General features: G+C 41.4%; 1 protein-coding gene across 2 annotated transcripts in view; it reads right to left on the bottom strand.

The window, feature by feature from the left end:
- The window catches only part of KIF26B (kinesin family member 26B), a 275,544-nt gene that overhangs the window by 117,963 nt on the left and 134,921 nt on the right, over positions 1-22,660 (bottom strand). The window lies entirely within an intron of this gene.

Below are 22,660 nucleotides of genomic sequence, written 5' to 3'. Positions count from 1 at the left end.
TGGTAGATAAACATAAAGGGACCCGGGTGGCGCTGTGGTCTAAACCACAGAGCCTAGGGCTTGCCGATTGGAAGGTCGGCGGTATGAATCCTCGTGATGGGGTGAGGTCCCATTGCTCGGTCCCAGCTCCTGCCCACCTAACAGTTCAAATGCACATCAAAGTGCAAGTAGGAAGTCCAGCGGGAAGATAAATGGCGTTTCCATGCACTGATTTGGTTTCACCAGAAGCGGCTTAGTCATGCTGGCCACATGACCTGGAAAAACTGTCTGCGGACAAACGTCGGCTCCCCTGGCCAGTAAAGCGAGATGAGCGCCACAACCCCAGAGTCGTTTGTGACTGGACTTAACTGTCAGGGGTCCTTTACCTTTAGAAAAACATAACTGAAAGGTATGAAGAGAGAAACAAACAACAGTGCCTGGCATCTCTTGGTCACCAACACATTGTTGAATGGGAGCATGGTAAGATGGGGAAAGGGAAGATGTGGCAGCAGTGGGCACATCTCATTTGAGATGCAATTGGTAGGCTTCATAAGACTTTCCTATGTGGCTGCCCTCCCACCTGCCACCCGCCCTCCTCACATCTCAGTCACACTTTAACCATTTATTTCACAGCAACTCAGGATAATTGGGAGGGGGGGAACAGAGCTCATTTGCAGTGCTTGAGTTATAGCGGAAAGATAGTGGTTCCTTTCCCCCACAGAACTCTGGGAGAAAAACAAGACAAGATACTCCTGTAAGACAGGGCGGTTTCTGCAACTGCAGTATGCGAATCAGCCTGTGGTTAACACTCTATTCCTTGGACACACCCGGAGCTGCTTCTAAAGGAATCTACCAGATGAAATAGTGAAAATGTGCACATTCTTTACAGGGTGATTGTCTGTGGTCAGAGGGGATGACACTTAGGCAGACTTTTAAAATAGAACATTACAGGGTATAGCTTTACAGTTTTAACAGAGCTGGATACTCATTCAGCTGTTGCTCAAGAAATATGAGATATTACTGTACAATAGAAGCTTAGTGTGCTTTTTTGTTGTTCTGCTGTCAATCTATCGTGTTTTTCCGAAAAGGAAATTGAAAAAGCAACACTCACAAAAGAATTGGAACGTGTAATCTCTCTCTGTGTGTGCATTATTTATTTCAAGTATTTTTTTATTTTAAAAAATAGTTTGCCCGAGAAAATGAAAAAAACAAAAAAGAGAAAACTGCAACTCATTTGTTCCTCATCCTTTTCGGGGTCCACATTATCCCTTCACCAAAGAGATCAGCCGTGGCAGAGACTAGAGACGCTCCACCTAGTACGCACTTATTTTTGGACTAGGCAGAGTCTGACCCTAACAGAGAGGCATGTTGCATTTCACGTACCAATTTTAAAAGGACTTCCAAAAATATTTATTCACAATGTAGCTGACTCTTCAAGGAAATCCTCAGGACAGTATCAGCTACAAGAATATTTAGTTCAGAGGAGTCTGCTGCCTCTCGAATAATAGCAAGTTGCAAGGCTCGAGACAATGATGCAATGTCTAAGGATAAACCCAGCACTTCACTAGGCCCAAATTTAACTGCCAGTTCAACAGATCTTTTCTGTAGTGTAATACTCAAGGGACAGACTGCATCAGAAATTAGTCTTGGACTGCAAGTCAACAAGTGTGCAAACAAATTTATTTTATATTGCAAAGGCCATTAAGTCTATAAATATACAATTCTATGATTCTATGTTGAGATTTCTGCATAGCAGGGGGTTGAACTCGATGACCCTTGGGGGGGGGCCCTTCTAGCCCTACAATTCTGTGATTCAATTTTATAAATATTTAAATAAATTATGTACACTTTTTTAGGGTCTCCTCAAAAAATGCTTCAAACCTTTGGAATTAAACTACTGCATCTCCAATTGCTGGTACTTGAGTTTTGCATTGTTGAAAGCATTATTTATTTCAATACTATGCAGATTAGGAGGAAGGGAGGATAGAAGGGAAACTGTTCTCTGGGTGTCCCCAAAGAAGAAGCTATGGGGAAGTTGGATGGGAAGGGAAATGTCAGTTAGGGTCTGCTAAATATTGGTCCATAGAAGAAAATACCTGCTTTGCTGACTTCCACATAAAGCAACTAAATTAATTGGGGGCAGGGGGAGAACATGATACAACACAACATGCATAGCCATGCATCCAAAGTCCTGGCTTATCATGGCTCAAGACAGAGGCAACAAAGGAAAGCTGTATGAGGGAGAACTCAGGTAGGAACACAGAATCATGTCAAAACTTAATTCACTATTGAACACAAAGATGCACACTGAGACTGTCATGACTTTCTTGCACCAGATGATTTATATGCTGAGGCTGCTGATATATATTACATTCATCCCCATGACAGTCCACTGTCACAGAACATTTTCAGTTCAAAATCCACTGCAAATGGAACACTGCTGGTGGAAAAAGCTGCTTTAGTTAGCCATCATTTATTGTAATCATTTTTTATATTTTTTTGCACTCTGGAAATCTTTTATGGAAAAAATAAGAGTTGACATCTAAAACTTGGCGAGATACATTGATTCCTCTTAATAAGCCTTTCACTAAATATTTTCTGAATCAGAATCCAAGGAGAATGACAGAACATAGTCAATGAATGTGTGCTGTTAATCATCAGCACTTCTCCAGTGGTACTGGCTAAATTGTAATCTAAACTGCTTCATGAAGTTATCACAGAATACTACGGGACAGGAACAGAGGAGGTCCTCTACTAATTTTGACCAGCCACCTTTTTGGTAAGTTAGCCCCCTGCAGTCCCTGATGCTAAGTCCCATACTGTCCTGAAGGGTCCCTTTAAAAAGTTGAACTAGAATTTCAACATCACTGCTCACAAAATATATTTTCTGCACTGCTGCTACTGCTTTTATGGCTTTTCCAAAGCAAGCCTTTGTCTGTAAGCAAAGCCAGCCACCTTCCTCCTATGGCCAATAAAAATGCACTCTGCAACCTTCACTTGAGCACTTTGTCAAGTGAGAAAGTCTTCACATTCCATTAAAATACTTATATTTCCCCCCTCTTGGTTTTATAAAGCAGGGATTTTTTTGGAATCAGACTGAGCAGACTATTGTGATATTAGAGCAAGCAAAGCAGAGCTCTAGCTGCAACAAACACTTTACATCTCATTTTATTTTTACATCTGGTCCTTCTTTTTCCCTTCCCAATGCCCGCCCCGCATTTACTTACTTTCTAAATACAAAATGAGAACAAAAATACATAATAAAAACAAGAAGAAAAACAAAGCAATAACCCTCGTCCCACAAACACATTCAAAGGGACATTGAGTTGTTGATCAGCCAAAGACCTGATTAAAGAGAAAAGTTTTGCTAGCACCTAAAGATATTATTATTATTATTAGTAGTAGTAGTAGTAGTATTTATACTCCGCCCTCCCCAGTCAAAGCTGGGCTCAGGGTGGTTGACACCAGTAAAATTACAATAAGATGTAAAAAGACAGAAAGAAAACAATTAATTAAAATATGGGTTAAAATACAATTTAAGTTTAAATTTTTTAAATGCAGCCTCATTTTAAAGTAGCTCAAATCAAAACCATAAGGGAGGAAAACATAGGGGTCAGCCTGAGTCCAGCCCAAAGGCCAGGTGGAACAGCTCCGTCTTGCAGGCCCTGCAGAAAGATGTCAAATCCCGCAGGGCCCTGGTCTCCTGTGAGAGAGTGTTCCATCAAGTCGGGTGGAATGAAGGCAGCAGGCAAGCCTTCCTGGGGAGAGCATTCCAGAAATAGGGAGCCACCACAGAAAATACCTTTTCTTGTGTTGCCACCTTCCAGACCTCTCGTGGAGCAGGAAATGAAGAAGCACCTCAGATGATTATCACAAGGTCTGAGCTGCTTCATATGCAGAGAGGTGGTCCTTAAAGTATAGTGGTCCTGGGCCATTTAAGGCTTTTTAGGTCCAAACCAGCACTTTGAATTGGACCTGGAAACTAACTGGCAGCCAGTGCAGTCAGGCCAAGACTGGTGTAATATGCTCAAACATGTAATATGCCCTGGTGAGCAACCTGGCTGCCAAATTGTGCATCTTCTGAACCATGTTCAGAGACAGTCCTACATATAATGCATTGCAGAAATCTAACCTAGAGGTTACCAGAGCATAGACAACAGTAGTTAGGCTGTCCCTATCCAGACAGGGGCACAGCTGGGCCACCAGCCAAAGCTGATGGAAGGTCAGTCGCTTTCCCTTGAGGCTCAAGTGGCCAAAGCTGTGCCACTGAGGCCAACTGAGCCTCATGTGACAGCAACTGATCCAGAAGCATTCCCCAGCTGTGCACCTGCTCTTTCAGAGGGAATGTAACCCCATCAAGAGCAGGCAACCTCTCAGCCATCTGTTCTAGGGAACTGCCCTAACTAACAATCTTATGTGGATTGAGCTTGAGTTTGTGGGCTCTCATCTAGTTCATTACTGAGGCAAGAAAACAGTCCAACACATCCATTGCCACACCTGCAGATGTAAGGTAGAAGTAGATCTGTGTGTCAACAGCATATTGCTGACAATGTACTCCAAAATTCCACTCAGCAGTTTTGTGTATCTGTTACAAAGCACAGGGGTTAAAACTGAACCCCGAGGAACCCCACATTGAAGGTTCCATGGGTCAAAGAACAATCCCCAAGCATCACCCTCTGGAAATGACCATCTAAGTTGGACCGGAACCATCACTAAGAGGTGTCACCTACCCCTAACTTGGACAACAGAGTTATTACGCATGATCATATTTAGTCACCCTTTTACTGTTTCTATAGAGAACAAGTAAAAGCTAGCAAAGAAAATTTAGTATGCCCTCATATAAAACTTACCTTTTGCTTCCCACTTTCTGTAGTCTATCACTCGACATTTCAAAGAATGCCAAGACAGATTTGAAAGGAAAGACAAGAACATTCCACTTTTAAAAAAAAGCTATAATCTAATGTCAATTGTTTTAGTATTTGCCTGGTATGACTTATGAACTTCAGTAAACGTGTAAACTCCAGTCTCATGACTTACAACAAATACCAGTCTCACTGAGTTCAGTCGGCCTCCCTAGCAAATAAGTGTGCATAAAACTGTGTTGCAAACAAGTACAAGTGGGGAGAAAACTGCAGCCCATGTGCTGCACTATGTAGATAGTCACAATCAATGTATTAACTGTTTAATATTTGGCAGCAAACATAAATACACACACAGTGGTACCTCGGTTTACAAACACAATTGGTTCCCGAAGTCTGTACTTAACCTGAAGCGTACTTAACCTGAAGTGAACTTTCGCACTGAAAGTAATGGAAAGTGGATTAATCCGTTCCAGACGGTCCGTGGAGTATTTAAACTGAAGCGTATTTAACCTGAAGCGAACTTTCGCACTGAAAGTAATGGAAAGTGGATTAATCTGTTCCAGACGGATCCACAGAGTACTCCACCTGAAGGTACTTAACCCGAGGTATGAGTGTAATTGGTTCCGGAAGTCCGTACTTAACCTGAAGCGAACTTTCCCATTGAAAGTAATGGAAAGTGGATTAATCCGTTCCAGACAGGTCTGCAGATTACTTAAACTGAAAGTACTCAAACCAAGGCGTACTTAAACCGAGGTATGACTGTATGTCACTGGCATACAGAATTTATTTTTAGAAAATATGTCATTCTTCCAAGTCACAGTCATTCATTCATTCATTCATTCATTCATTCATTCATTATACACCCTTGCTTACAAAAAAAGCAACAGAATCTCACTAGACAATTTAAGTTTTCTAATTAACTCATGAATAAAAGTAGTACCCCCAACTGTGTATACTAAATAATGGACTGAGTGACATAGCTTAAAATTACATGATTTGGCAAAGTATCTTACATCTCCAGCAATTTGTTCAACTGCACACAAAGTAATTAACTGAACTCTGACGGAGGGTAGAAAGGGGATCAGGGTGCCTGTATGAGTTCATCAATAACTGAATATATAATATGTTGGCTTTACTAATCCATGTTTATCCCCACACTGGATAGCAGCCACATTTCTTACAGCCCAGCCCAATCCTCAGACCAGTTAAAACCAAAATATTTGTACTGAAGCCAATTTAGCCCTGTTAAGGTTAATGAACGAGATCAGCTTAAATCCTAGTAACCAGGTAGTACGCTAAGCTGCCCACACCGGATGGTAGGGCTACGTAAGATACAACATAGTTCTGAGAGAAACCAGAACATTTCTGACGAATTATTGGCAAAAATAATGGAAACTGCTGCCAACACATTCAAAGTCAAGGCATCCAGTATGCCAACAGCTATTAAACCAGATGCCATTAATGCTACTTACCTCAAAATTATTTCTCATCCCATTATGTGACCTGTGCTGGGTTAGGAATTTAGTTCAGGGAGCAGTAGCATTTCCACAGAACATGGAGGAATGTATCCAAAAGGGGAAAGTAAATCATCCAGGGGAAATAATATCACTTAGACTTTCATGTTGATTTAAGACAAAAATTATTAACACTTCAGAATTTCCAGCTGAACAAAGGCAGGCGAGGAATCCTCTTCTTGCATTTCTAAAGGGGCAGAGAAAGGAACTCTCATCACTGTCTAAGAGAAAGTGCAAAGGCCTTGGGAAAGAGTTTTGCTGTAGTCTTTTCTAAGAGGAGTCATTTAAATTAATCTATATAGAAAACCATATGAAAATGTGAAGGATACAGGATTGACAACAAAGGCCAAAAGCAGCTTTCAACATCATCAAACTTCTGTTTTCAAAATAATATTTGATCTAATCTACAGTAACATTTTTAAAAGGGGGAAACAACGTCATCAGTCAATCAACACAAATCAGTAACGTTAGGAATGGAACTGGTAACTAGATATCACACCGAACAGTAAGGAAGTTTACTACAAGGAAGTTTTCCTATGTTTAAATCATGCCTCTGAACTTCAGTAAAATATGAATTCCCTGCAGATGCTATAGCAGTGAACACAGATCTGCCATAGATAAAAGTTGTACTAAAATTTCAATAAAAATTCCTCGGGCAATTCCGTTCTAGCATCCTGCACATTAATGGCTTTAATTAGATATGCTTTTCGTAAGCCACCCAACCCACAATTCTCTCCCATTCATATCATAAACATTTCAATTTGCTTCCCACCTTCCTGCCACCATCACCCCCGCCTGTCACTTAGCTCCATTTCAGCAAGTTATCTGATGCAAAGCTACTGGACTAAATCAACAGCTGGGGGGGGTGAAATTGCAAATGGGTTCATTATCAAAACTAACATAACCAGAAGCATCTGCAAACTCGAGTTTATACAGCAGGATAAGATCCTTGCTGGAGCTTAGGGGACACTCCCTTTAATCATGTACAAACTTCAGTTGATAATTTAATATTTGCCTCTACACTCATGCAGGCTGTTCAATTCAGGACATTTTAAGCAGTTCATAATGAAGTTGGGAATGCTCTAGTAGACCAGTCTAAATTGGAATAGCCAGAGCAGAATGATAGGAATGGTTTGTTTCCTTTCTTCCAACCCACCAGTATTACAATCCACCAGCCATCCTAATAGAAATGGGTCAATTTGGGGTTGCTTCCTAGTGACATATGCAGTCCTGGCTACAGTTATGTGCACAACTTAGCAGCTACGAACTGTTCGTGTTCTTGCTAATCCTCTATGCCAGGCTTCCCCAGCTTTGTAGTGCAGTAAGTGCAGCTAATATTATCCTTGGCCATTAGCAATTTTGACTGGGGCGTATGGGAGTTAAGAGTCCAATAGAATCAAGAGAGTACAAGACTGAAAAAGAGTGCTTTACGTAGAGCAGAATTTGCACTTCCAAAAGGGGATGCCTGCAAGGCCCAAATATTTATTTATTTTATAAAAGTTTGTTGTTCCCACCCTCTCAAAAAATATCAGGGTAGTGTTTCTTTATGCATATCTCTAGACAGGGCATGTGGTTTAGAACTGTTATAAACTAGCCGTTCAGAACCAAACCCTCTCCTCATGCCATCCCGATAATAAAGATTAGGGAAGGAAATAAGCAAGATCAGTTAAAAAGTACGAAGTAAAGTGGGGCAAACCCCCTTTGCTGGTTGGATACAGTTTGCAGGCTTTTATGCAAGGTAGTGGCTTATAACTACTAATTATTTCACCGCTTATTGCAAAGTTCTGCTTGAGAAGTGCCAGCCATGGTTTTTCCCTTCCTTTCCCTTTCCACTGGTTGCTCCAGATAAACAGGTTTTAGTTATGGTTCACAACCCCTGTTTTCTGCATGCTCTTTGTGATCCATTTCATTTCCAATGATGGTTTTTGACACTCTGGTGGAGTAAGAGATAATCTTCTCCTCAACTTCTAATTAAGCATGCAGAGCTGACAATGATAACCTACACATCCCTGCCTGTCTTATCGCTTTGGAAGCTCTTGAGGTTTCCAATTCAATTTCCAACTCCTCTGATCACACAAGAGCAATTAGGGTGGAAATGCAAACACTGCAGCAAAGTGTGCTTCCTTAGTTTTGATGCAGTACCCAAGTTCAGCCACAGATGGCAGCAGTCAAATCTTTATGGGGCTGGAGGGAGGGACACATCGAAAGCTACCCTCCAACAATGGTGATGCAAATACAGGTTGCATCTAAGTCACAACATTAAAAAGTTCTTAAGAACAAAACATTAAAAGTTCTGAAGAACTTAAGCCTTTTACAGAGTTTCCACCAGGTTCAGCTGAGACAAAAATGCATTGATGTAGGAGTGGAAAAAAAAAATTCCTCTAGTTTGTGCTGAGTGGCATTACTAATTCCAGCATTAAGACTCTCCCCACCATCTTTCCTTTGGACAATCTTTGTGTAGGAATTGCCTTCTTATTGACTTGCAAGTGTTCTATGCTAGAATACTTGGTTGCCATTTACATCCACAACTGCAGTTCATGTAGTCGGAAAGAAAAAGGAAGAAAAAATGCATTATCCATTTAGAGTGCTTGTTGGCTTTTCCAAAAACCTACTGAAGCAGATATACAAAGAAAAATTGCAAAAAACAGGGACAAATAAAACTGCTTTATATGTACTGTGGGCTTTCAATTCAGCTTAGATTGTTTCACTTCTACAGTTCACAAAAATATAGATGTGATTTTAACATCTCTGCATTCAAGAGCAAACACCTGGAAAAGGAATAGAGAAATGGAATCAAATGAGAAATGTGGAGCTATTCTAACTTATTACTTTGAAAAGAGAAAGAAGGAGAGAGAATGAAAACAAAATACTGTACTGCTAATGTGTTTTAGTCTCAGGTATGTTAAAGGATATTGCCGACTATAGTGGTTCAAAATGACAAACACTGAACCTAAAAAGAAAAAAGGTGTACCTGAATAACAACATGAAACGACGTATAGCAAAGGTGCCCCTGACTTATGAGTATACACTGAGAATACCTTTGAAATGGGAAAACAAACAATGAATTGCCAAGGCTGAATCTTAGTATTGTAGTTTGTTGCATTGCTTCCTCTCCTCATTTCTACTACAGTGGTATCTTTGGGTTACAAACATCTCAGGTTACAAACACTTCGGGTTACAAACTCCGCTAACCCAGAAGTATTACCTCAGGTTAAGAACTTTGCCCAGAAATCGTGCGGCGGCAGCGCGGTGTCAGCGGGAGGCCCCGTTAGCGAAAGCGCGCCTCAGGTTAAGGACGGTTTCAGGTTAAGAACCGACCTCTGGAACAAATTAAATTCGTACCCCAATGTACCATTGTACTTCCTGATTAAAGTCAGTGGAGCCTGGTCTATTACAGCAACCAGGGCTTAGCTCTCCCAAGTGGAACTCCAAGCAATTTTTAGAAAAGGTTATCTCAAAAATCTCGAAGCCACACTCTTTCCAGTCCCACACATATTCTTCCACAATCCATTTGAGCATTTCTGTCAGTCTCCCATTCTCAGGCCAATCTGTTCTCTACACCACTCAGCCAATCTCAGTCCAAAAGCATCACTATGGCTACGAGGTCCCACCAGAGCCTTAGTACCCCTGGAGGAGGGTTACATATGTTGGCAAGAGGACCAGAAATGGGCTGGAGGCTGGGGGTCAAAGAGCTACCTGAGAATGGGCAGGCACACCAGGAGAATAAGCACTGAGGACAGAAATCAAGGAAAGTGACAGGTGGGATCATACTACTGCTTATTGTTTATCCTATGCATGCTCACTTCACAATTCCTTGTGAAGCCAATGTAGCTTACTCTCAGCAGTTTTAATCTGCAAAGTTATATTAACTCACACGCATCGTTGGCCAAAGATAACATAGACATCAGTCTTCAGCACAGCACAGAAAAACAATCCTGGCAGTGGGCGGGAAGGAAAATAACAAGACCATGCTCCCAGTGTGCATCTTACTGAAGCAGAACAGCATAGCTTTCTGCTTCTGACTTTCCCCAGAAGAATGTATGACCTGCTTGCTATTTGAAATGTGACTGTGTATGTTATTAGTTTATTTATTTATTCGTCTCAAATATTTATACCCCACACTTTCTACGTTTTATAGGACAGCTTGCAAAATGAATTAACTGCAGGACTACAAGAAGCAGCTTCAAAAACTCTAGCAATAATACAGCAGCACAGCAGAAGAGGAGGAGAAGGAGGAGTCTAATCAAACTAAAAACACGCAACAGCTGGGATTTTAAAACATGGGAATCTTTAAAGATGTTTTGACTGGCACTACAATAAAAAGGCAGGTATCAGTCAAGCCTGCTTGGTCAGAGTGTTGCACAGAAGAGATGCCACCACCAAAAAGACTCTCACTCCTTTTGGTGTGGGAGGAAATAATCCCCCTTCCCTCTCTCCATTTCCTGCAGCTGGCCACTGGATTGCCACTGGATCAGCCCCCAATGGGAAGGGAGAGGGGGATAAATCTGTAAATTTATAAATGTCCCCCAAATTAAATCAATCTCTTTCCTTATTTTTGGGGGAAGAGGAAGCTCTGAGTCCATAGCTGCCAAGTTATCCCTTTTTTAAGGGATTTTCCCTCATGCTGAATAGGCTTCCTCGCGAGAAAAGGGAAAACTTGGCAGCTATGTCTGAGTCAATCTGACAGAAGTCAAGAGGAGCTCATGTATCATTTTTCCTCTGTTTCAAAGGATTTTAAAATAGTTGGTGGTTTGTTTTGTTTTTTTTAAAGTGTTATCAACAGGTAATGACAAGCACATGTAGGATAGCCTGTTCCATTATGCACATCTGTAATGGTTTTACAAATGAGTTGTGTTGTACAGATTTTAAGAAAATGACTGCAATCTCTCCCCTCCAAATCTACATCTCAATCAGGTGCCCAGATTAATACACTGAATATCCCCCAATTAGCCCCACCATGGGAAATATGTATACATGAAGATTAGCAGCCCACTCCCTGCAGACATTCAGGGTGGTATTCAACTAAGTTTTACTCAGAATAGACTCATTGAAATTAATAGACCTAACTTGCTCATGGACATTAATATCAATGGATCTATTCTGAGCAAAGCATAGCTGAAAACCACCCTGTGTTCTGTCTTATATGTGGATACCAGGTGGTGGGACTAGGTGGTACAGCCTGCTTCCTGGTGCTCATGTTTGGATTCAACTAACGAATCAAGTTGGATGAATAGGTTTATTGTGTTGTACCCTACAAAATTATTTATGGCTTCCGAGAATGTGGAGATGGTATTGGGGGGTCTTTCTTTCAGATCTATTGTGTCCTATTGAACAATTTGTGGAGTCTCAGATAACACGGAGACTTCATTAGATAGGGAGCTGAAGAATTCCATTAGCATTTTTAAGCAAATTGATCTGATTTCCACCTCTTGGACTAATATGTAGATTTTTGCATGTATTTGATCCCTTAAAAATTGAGTCCCTAAGACAGTAGGGTGGTGCCTTATATATGCCTCCTTCCAGCAACTCCTGTAACCAAACATATTGCCCTTCTTTCCTTTGGACCACATCAGTAAGGCTGAGATGGGGGTCTGGTGGTCTGGGCAGCTCATGACCTCCATACATACTGTCCAGGCTTGCACCCTGGGGAGGTCACTTTGGTGCTGCTAATGCAGCAGTTTGACTTCACCCCTGGAGGCGCACTCCATTGTCTCTCGAGACAGGTGGATGGCAACAACAACATTAGCATATTTTACTTCCTATATTTCTTTTGAAACAATCCATGTATCACATACGTACTGCATTTCTGTAACATCACATCTCACTTGATGTGACCACAATGTGGAGTCCATAATGTGACAATCGCCAGAAGCAGCTTAGTCATGCTGGCCACATGAGCCGGAAAAACTGTCTGCGGAAGCGGACAAATGCCGGCTCCCTCGGCCTTTAAAGTGAGATCAGCGGCGCAACTCCAGAGTCGTTCGTGACTGGACTTAATTGTCCCTTTACCTTTTTATGTATCGATATTAATTGCAGCTTACGCTATTAATGCAAGGAGCTCATATTTTAGATTTGATTCTGCTAACGTATACAGGAAGTACCAGATTATGACAAGAAGCAATAGTGCCTCATTCTCCCTTTTCAGCTGCTTAGTAAGAAGTACAGTGGTGCCTCGACTTACGACTTTAATTCGTTCGGAAGGCACCTTTGTAGGTCGGAAAATTCGTAAGTCGAAAAACGCCATTGGAAACGCGATTTCCCACAGGAATGCATTGGAAACGGAAAAAATCGTAAGTCGAAGCAACCCTATCTAAAAATTCGTAAGTTGTAAAATCCCTATCTAAAACCACTGTGGTTTCCTTTCGGATGTCGAGACATTCGTAATCGTGCGGCCATTAGCCCCATTTGTAAGTCAGAAAATTCAGTTGTTGAGTCGTTCGTAAGTCGAGGTACCACTGTAGTAGTATTTGTAATACAAATACACATGGAACTATATAAACTATCTCATTTAAGGCAACAACAACGAAGAGAATCACAGCACTGAATAGTGAGACGAAAACACGCATGTTGTAAATCATGTGGTCCTGCCACATGACAGACTGTAAGTAATGTCATAAGCATAATCATGCCATAAGTGTGTGATTTAAGGGCATATGATGGCAGCCCCCCTGCTGCCACTAATCAGACCCAATCAGACCCAGTTCTGCCTGGATGGGAGATTTCCTTGAAAGTGGTATGTTGATTTTGTTAGATTAATAAAAAACAGAGATCCACAGTTCATTGTGACTCATTTAGGTATTGATGGGAAGATAAAAAACTAAGATCAACACTCTATAATATTCTGCTGTCACAGCAGGTACCATTTGTAAATCCATCCCATACATTGGGGTGGAATCCAATGGGAGAGCTAATCAAATCCATCTTTTCCTGGAAACACAATGAGAAAACAAGCTTTGAATCTGTCTAGCCTGAAAGTTATAGGCTTGTTCCAATTAACAGATGAACAAGATGGGGGCATGGGGGAGGAATAATTCTAGAACTACGGATGTAACACATATTGCAGCTACACCTAGCAGACCACTTATTCACCACCTTCAGCTATCTTGTTAAATCATTTTAAACAATCAGTTAAAGTTCCTATTTAGAATTTCTTGTCTTACAAGTATTTTCCTTCATTGCCAGTTTTTAAAAATGAGACCGTATTACTTGCATATATCCAGCTGCTATGGATTTCTGGCTTACAGAGGATGCAGTGTGCATTGGACTGACGTGAATGCGAACCTCCAGAAAGCCATTCTGCATTCAAGGCAAAACGCTTCAGCTTTTGTAATTCTTTTTTTAACATTCCAGAATAGTTTTCAAACACCATTGTATCTCTTTTACAGGAAAACATGTGGCTTTATAGATCAATCATGTTATTTTTTTTAAAAAAAAAATCATTTCTTGCATATGGAAAGAAATAAACTCCTTCTAAGACATCAGTTCTCACAGGTCAAATTCCAAGATGAAGTAATCCATAAAAGTGCCAATGAAAATTCATATACCTTTATGGAACTATGTCATTTTATTCAGGATGCAACTGTAACCTACTCTGGGCAGCTAGCCGAGAATCTTTTTTCATCCTAACCTAAGCTCGAAGGTCTTCTGCTATTTATCAGGACCTTGTGTCAGCAGTGGTGCCTGTGGAATCTTAAACTTAATATTTCAAAACAGGCATCACATTGAGTTGAATAGGTAAAGGGGCATGGGCTTGCTGCCCCAGTCACATGCCTGCTGGCTATTAACCCTACTCAAAGTGTATCAGTCCTATAGGCGTGAAAGCCTATAGGGGGTAAAAATTGGGGGGGGGGATCCCCTCCCCCATTTTCCATTTTTTAATGGGCCTACACATCTCTGATCAGTTTAGTATCTGTGGGGCAGGGAACTCATAGTAGGATACTGGCACATAGCCTACTCTCCCCCTCCACCCCCAGAAAAAAGCTTGTATTTTCACTGTGGGGGAAAAAGCTAAAGCATTTGTTTGTTTGTTTTAAAAACAACAACAACAAAAGGAACAATGAAAGAGGTGTATCAGATTAGATTAGATTAACTTTTTGGTTTGATCCAACAGGGATCTTATTCTTTGAGTCTTATATTCTGAACACCAGTAACAATGACTATACACATAGTGAAAATGGCAGCATATATATATATATATATATATATATATATATATATATATATATACACACACACATATAAATGTGATCTAATCTATGGATCAGTCTTTACCTTCAGTCTAAGCAAGGTTACCAAATTTTAGACGATTAATTGCACAGTTCTCTTTGTTCATTATGGAGACAGAATTAAACACCAAAGACTTCAGAAGTTATTTTTCTTTCTGCACTGGAAACCACAGTTCCAGGTTTCCCACACTTGGTGATATATAATCAAAGCAGCTAATTCATGTTCCGGCAGGCTTCTCCAAATATCTATATGAAAGAAAAACATTCAGCTTTCAACCAGACTCCCAGAAACATGTTCATCTGTGGACTTGGAATTCTACTCATTCCTAGCAGCTTAATGACATGGCAAAAATAAATTTATTATAATGTTTTGCCCTACCATGTTAATCTACTATTAATAGTTAATCTACTATTAATATTTTTCACATTATAGGAATGGCTTGGGGTGGCCTTTATTTCAGAGAATGCAGCCCAGGACATGAAAAATTGGGTTGTAAATCACCCTGTGATCTTGGGATGCAGGATGGTATATAAATTTAATAGATAAATTAATTATAGAGAATTATAACATGTTTTGAGGTAACGTGTATTCATTTGCACCCTGATGCACTATGACCTTTCCCAGGCAACCACAATGCCTTCCCATTCATTTCAGTGGGGGAAGTGCAAATTCAGATTGTCCCCCTGGATTTAAATTGATATCGATCACCACAAACACAAGAGAATTTGGCACAATTGATCACAGCCAAATCTTCTTTGTACTAGCTCTCCCTAAGGAAGTCTGTCTGTTGCCAACTTTATCATTGCAAATATAGTTGCCCCACCCTAGTCACCTGAGCAGCACCAGTGATCCAACAATATATTATCTGTTTTGAATGTGTTATGTAATTTGCTTATTATATTCTTTAAAAAGGTAAAGGTACCCCTGACCGTTAGGTCCAGTCGTGGATGACTCTGAGGTTGCGGCGTTCATCTTGCTTTATTGGCCGAGGGAACCGGCGTACAGCTTCCAGGTCATGTGGCCAGCATGACTAAGCGGGTTCTGGCGAATCAGAGCAGCACACGAAAACGCCGTTTGCCTTCCCGCCAGAGCGGTACCTATTTATCTACTTGCACTTTGATGTGCTTCCAAACTGCTAGGTAGGCAGGAGCTGGGACCAAGCAATGGGAGCTCACCCCATCGCAGGGATTCAAACCGCCGACCTTCTGATCGGCAGGCCCTATGCTCAGTGGTTTAGACCACAGTGCTACCTGCGTATATTCTTTACTTGCTTGTGGATTGCTTCAGAATTATTATTTTTTAGTGATAAGCAATGTTAAAATTAAATAAACCTAACCTAAAGCACACATGTAAATGGGATTTACAGTCAATGAGATTTAATCCTGGGTAAGTGCATATAGGACTGCAGCCTTAATCACTTTATAAAGGCAAGTACTTCATAAAGAGAACATAAATTGTGTCCCAGTGATGGCAATCCATGATAAAAGCATTAAAAAATATTATTGTCTTTTCTTTCCATTCAGCCTAATACACTCCAACCCTTTTAAGTACTCTTGTACTCTGAACACCTTCTAAAATGGCGGCACAAGGTCATTGTTTATTGCATTTCAATTACCACAGAACAAATAAAATGCCAACTTAATTAGAGCACTGCCTTTTATCTTTCAAAAAGAATCAGGCAGACAGAAAATTGTGTACATTCTGGAATTCATTCATTGGCAATAAGCTTCTTTCAAGTGATACTTGTTACAGGCAATGGCTGACATACACCTGTAAACATCAATATCAGAATTCTGAAACTTGTACATAGATAATTATCTTGCAAATCATCAACGTCATAATCCCCTCTGCTTTATGGGCTATTTAGTAATACAAATATGTTTAGGCAGTTTGAGTTGATCGTTAGGGCCTAATCACAAAATCTCTTAGCGCATCGAACACATCTACAGAGACTAGAGTTCCTGGAAACTGAACAAAACAAGAAGAATTTTTTTAAAAAAGCAAATCAATGTTGTTCACTTCCTGGAAAGGCAATGTTGGAGGAGATCTTTTTACTGCAAGTTGACTAGTTACCATAGCCACTAGGTGAGGGATGTTTACTTGAAGCAAATAAAAGGACAATGAAAGAGTCTTTAATGTTCTTAGCTCCTTGCCTCTACACACACAAACACACACACTTGTAGTACATTTGTTGGGATGCCAACCACATAATCAGAAAAGGAGTTGTGAATGAAGACAGGAAAAGAGCCCAATTACACAAGACATTTTAATGAGCGGGATGGGGTAGAGATCCCCTAATACAAATCTGCCTCCCCCCACAAACTGCTATTAGCAACAGAGTGGAAAACATACAGGCATAACAAGGTTGTGGCTAACAGCAACTCCTGCTGGTGTACTTTGTTTGCTTATATTAAAGATTTCTTTGTTTGCAAAAATACGTGCATTGTCTCTTTTTTCAAGTTATGTTTTCTACAGATCAGTTTCATTTGTTGTGAGACATTAGTGTTGCATGCAGTGTTAGGTTAGGAAGAAAAGAGGGGGGAAGGGGAAGGGGAATGGTGAGGGGGGTGGGGTCAGGTGGCAATTCTACTTAGTGTATATGTGGGGTTTTGTGTCAGCGTCACTTGTGTGGGTTCTGTTACTATTTGCTTGTATTTCCTTGGTGGTGAGAGAGGTAGGGGGTGACTTAGGGTGTGGTCGGTTGCCTTTGGTTGGCTGTAGTGAGACTTGTGTGTGTGTGTGTGTGTGTGTGTGTATGGATCAGGTTAGCCAGATTGATTCTTCTTGTTGTCTTGTTGGGCTGTGTATGTGATAAAGGGGAACCATATCAGGGTGAAGGCATCTTCTTTTATTTGTCCCCGTATCAGTTTCAGTTTATTGGTTAGTTAGGCTGTTTCCCATATTATTTGATACCATTGGTCCATGCTTACTCTTGTCTCTCCAGTGTCTGGCTATGGTGGATTTTGGGACATTCCCACCACGTGTGGAGGTATGTGCTTATGGAGGTGCATCCTTTGCAGCATTTTGATGAGCTTCCTGGGCATATTAGCGCTAGTTTCTGTGGTGTTGGGTACCATCTGTAAGTGAGTTTCAGAGTGAGTTCTTGTCTTTTTGCTGATACCGTGTTTCTCATATTTTAAGTCATCCCTACAAAATAAGCCACGGCAGGATTTTCCTGAGTTGAAGAAATATAAGACATACCCCAAAAATAAGCCGTAGTGGTGGGAGCAGGTCTGGATGGCGCCATGGAAGAGGAAGATGCCTGTCAGCGCCCGGAACCGGCTGCTGCTGCCCCTCCAAAATGTCCAGCAGCATGCACCGCGCCAAGCGCTGACCCGGCGGCGGGACTGGCAAGAGCCGCATTGCGTGCTGCTCCAAGCCCCGACCCGGCGGCGGGACGCAGCAAGAGCCGCAGCGCGCGTTGCTCCGAGCCCCGACCCGGCGGCGAGACCCGGCAAGAGCCTCAGCGCGCGCCGCGTGGAGCCCCAACCCGGCGGGACCCAGCAGCGTGCCCTGCTGAAGCGCCGACAACGCGCGCAGCAGCAGCCAGTTCCGGGCGCCGAGCCGCGACAGGAAGAGGAGGGACGCAGCGGGACGCAGCTACAACGACAAAAAACACCCGGCCGAGCCTTCATTGGCCGCCGCGGCTGCCACTCGCTGGTCCCTCCTCTTCCTGTCGCGCGCGCTGCAGGTCCCGCCGGTCCCGTCGCTGGGTTGGCGCTTGGCGCTGGCGCTGCTCCAAGCCCCAACCCGGCGGCGGGACGCAGCAAGAGCTGCAGCGCGCGCTGCTCCGAGCCGGGATCCGGCAAGAGCCTCAGCGCGCGCCGCGTGAAGCCCCGACCCGGCGGGACCCAGCAGCGTGCCCTGCTGAAGCGCCAACAACGCGCCCAGCAGCGCAGCAGCAGCCAGTTCCGGGCGCCGGACATGGGAGGTACCATACTGTAATTTTTTAAAATAATAATAAGACACCCCCCGAAAATAAGCCATAGGCTTATTTTCTTGAGAAAAAAAGATTATAAGACATGACTTATAATATGAGAAACACGGTATGGATTTAAAGGGGGTTTAGACCACATTCTGGTCCATTAGTGGTGGGGTTATGTATGTCAGAGAACTGTGGCTGAAATTCCTTGTTCTATTACATGGGTTCCTTCCTTTGGGTTCCAAAGCAAATTAGTTGGGAGACTAGCTTAAATGAGGTTACAGGTAGGTAGCCGTGTTGGTCTGGGTCGAAGTAAAATAAAAAAATTCCTTCAGTAGCACCTTAAAGACCAACTAAGTTTTTATTTTGGTATGAGCTTTCGTGTGCATGCACACTTCTTCAGATATCTGAAGGAATTTTTTTATTTAGCTTAAATGAGATCACTGCTTAAGAGTCAGTGGTCAGTTTGCATGTCATGGTAAGCCATTTACCGTAACCATTTAAGGATCAGGATTGCTTGGCTTCTCCCCAGTAGCATACCCTCCAACACGTTGAGGCAAAAAACCAGGATGCCCTGAAAAAGTGCTTTTTGGGGCAAGATCGAGGTGCCCAAAATGTGTGCTGGCTCTTGTGTGGAAAAATGGCTTGTACCGGAACAGTTGATGGGTATATGGGAAACACACCACGATTCTTGTATTATACCCCCTCTACAGATCATGGATGGTTTCACACAAACAAACCAGAGTCAGTATACCAAAAGCAAACAATGGCTACAGATTTGTTGGCTGCTCTGTGGTTTGTTTCCCCTGAACAATATGGCCAAGATAGGTGTTTTCACAGCAAACTGTTAGCTACAGTTCATTGTATCATGTAAATGATGTCCTTGTAGTGTTTAAACCAGTTCCATGACTGGAAATGTTTCACATGCATATTGGAAAATGCCAGTGTTTGTGCAGTGCCATTCCCCAGCAAGTAATGAGTACAAAGATACACACACACTAGAGTAAAGTGTGCATAAAATTTCATATAAATGAAGATAATATGCAAAACTTCACTATATATGGAGTAATTGATTTGCAAAAATGTGTGTATTAGGTAAAATTGCAAATTTTGGTGTGTATTTTAGAAGAAATCCACCCTGAAATGCTGATGAATTTTCCTGAGGACTTCTTTTAAAGAAACTGCATGCTGGTGTGGAAATGTGGAGAACAGACTTTATGACTGGAGAACAGACTTTATGACAGAGAAAAACCAAAATTGACAAATTTAGCCATCCCTAGAGAAAACCATAACTTCTAGATTAATAAATGACACTTTTCCTTGAAAAATAAAATAAAAGCTATTCACTTCAATGAGACTTAGACTACAATCCTATACTGTACTATCTTATCTGGGAGCTCACTGGGATTTACATCTGAGTAAACACGCATAGGAATGCACTGTGAAAAAACTTATTTTTGTGTTGCACCCCTGATATTGGAAGATATCAAGTTGCCAGTTCCTCACAGTCTTTCCAATTATGTATAAAGTTCACTCAGGAAAAACCCTGTGCACAGCGTACTGTATATAAAGAATACACCATGAAGCACAGTAGATTGATTTCCTCTCCACACCGCATCATAATCCCGTCACAGACTACCATCAGCACAAATACCTCTTGATAACTATAATTAGCTTCCTCCTCCTCCTCCTTTGGTTGGGTCAATTGAAGTTTAATTAAAAGTATCTGCAGAAAGAAGCAGAGTTAATGCTCTTCACTATCGCTTATTCAGAGCAACCTACACTCAAATAGCTGCTCAATGGCTCATAGCACTTTTCAAAATTCATAATAAAAAGCAGTACCAATGAATGTTATAATGAGAAGGTGCAGATAATGAGTAAGTGTACTTCTAGTACAATTATCTTAGCTGCTCGCTCTTGCATTCAGCTAATGGTCAGGTATTTGAGGTCCAAAGTGATAGGTTTCAGGTCAAAGGTTTAAGTAAACATACGTCACCTGAACAGGCAGGGGGACAGAATCAAACCATATTATAGGCTAACCAGGATATTAATGTTGATGACTGTAGTCTGAATATTTGTTTCTTCCCGTAGATCAATACCCTGCCCCCCCAAGTGATTTATCTGTTGAGGAATTTCCAGGTGTCTCCTATGAACACTCTGTGCATTGTAGATTATTTTGGATCTTGTTCTAAGCTAAGTTTCACACTCAGTTCACTTGAAAACTTACTGTGCCTTTTGGGACTCAATGGAAAATTGAGAGTATGCAGTAGGCACCAGAAGCATAACATTAGTAAGAACTTTATGTATTTGCTTTTATCCTGCCTTTTCCATAAACTATTTTAAGGAATTAAACATCTTACATGAATTGTAATAACATAAAGCAATAAATTAAAATAAACATCAAAAGAAGCTTTTGCTTGATGCTTCCAGACAAAGGTTTAATATGCAAATGGGTCACTGAGGTACCACAAATAAATTCTGGCAGCAGGGTTTAGGGTGGTGTGTGTTTTTTGAACAGTGGTTTCCCCCCAGAAAGAAGGGAGTGGCATTTTGATGACAGTAACACTCTGTAGGCACTCCAAAAGCTTGCATGAGGAGCACTGATCCCACGATAAACACCTGACTAGAAGCACCCCCGAAGCTCATAAGAGCTTTTGTTTGTGCCAGGCACATGTTCTGGGGGAGGGGAACATTCAAGAACAGAGCAGGTCCAACCCTTGGTCAACACCCACCTAACTAGGGGTACCCAAAGAGGGCCTCCCCACAAAATCTCAAGAGACTCCCCAGGTTTCCAGTTCCTTGCTCCATATCCAAATGGAGTACAAGAGACTAAAACATGCTGAATATTGTGGTGGAATGTATAAATTTGGTACCGATTGAACAGTTTGCCAACAAATGTTTGAAAAATGTTTCATTGCTTTCATTTCTCTACCAGGGAGAACAATGGAGGAGCTGAAGTAAATAGGCTAAAAGAACTGTTCATGTGTCAAAAGCTGATCAAGCGGCAGTGCTGCAGAAAGTGCAGCTCATAACCACTGTCCCTCTTTTCTACCACTGAGGAAATAGCATCTGCTCACCATCATATGCTGAGTATTGCTAAAACACCCAATATATTTTCTGTCCATTGAGAACTGATACATACAACTGCACTTTATAAGATAGAGCTGCCAAAACAAGATGAACATGTTTGCTTTACATAGCACAGCTATGTGCTATACATATAGCCAATACATGTGCTCTAATCCCAGCATCCTACAGAGATCAATCCTAAATGGTTCTCAAAGGAACTTGAATATTAAGTTTCAGCCTGAGAAAGGATCTTCCCCTCTAGTTCTGTTATGTGCAAGAAAGAAAGAAATCAACATTTCTTGGAGATTGTATGTGGAAACACTTAACAGTTGCTAGCTTGGAAAATAAGCTGGAAGTTCTATTTTTTATTTACAGAAAAATTATTCTGATCCCTCCTATTGCTTATGTCATCTATTGCAAAATACATGATACGGTGTGTGTGTGTGTGTGTGTGTGTGTGTGTGTGTGTGTGTGTGTGGAATGACTGATGTAGTAAGCCCCAAAGAATCATGCAACTCATTTTTAAAATGGTTGTTTCTCAAATAGCAGCTCCCACCTGCCGCACCATTGTTCAAAAAGCAGCTGCTGAGGGGAGGGGGCACAATTGTTCAAAGGATAAAAATGGGCACTAGATGTAAACAAACAATGAGAAGCCTGTAAGTATATTGCTCCAAAAGGTTTAACCCAACCAGAAAGCATGCATAATGGGACAGGATGTCATCCTGAAATATACAAATCCACTACAGTGTTACACCCCATGTTACAAGTGACCACAACCATCTTCATTATAAGGGAATGTGAAACTATTCCAAAGCAAAGGAATATCTAGGTCAGAGACAAACATAAAGCTTATGTGGAACCAACTTTGTGGTGAAAGGGCGTGTCTGAACTAATGAACAGGGTGATATTCAATTGAATTTTATGCTGAGTAGAGTCATTTAAATTAATTGTCCTAACTTAGTAAAGTTCATCATTTTAATGGGTCTACACCTATATTGATTGAAGAAGTCCATATTTGAGACTTGGTTTAGGTCTTTTTCTTTGTTCCGAAAACATAATTTTCATCTCCTTGTCTTGCTAATCCATGC

This window comes from Zootoca vivipara, chromosome 3, assembly GCF_965207765.1.
Source record: "Zootoca vivipara chromosome 3, rZooViv2.hap1.1, whole genome shotgun sequence".
NCBI lineage: Eukaryota > Metazoa > Chordata > Lepidosauria > Squamata > Lacertidae > Zootoca > Zootoca vivipara.
This window is presented reverse-complemented; position numbering and strand designations above follow the sequence as displayed.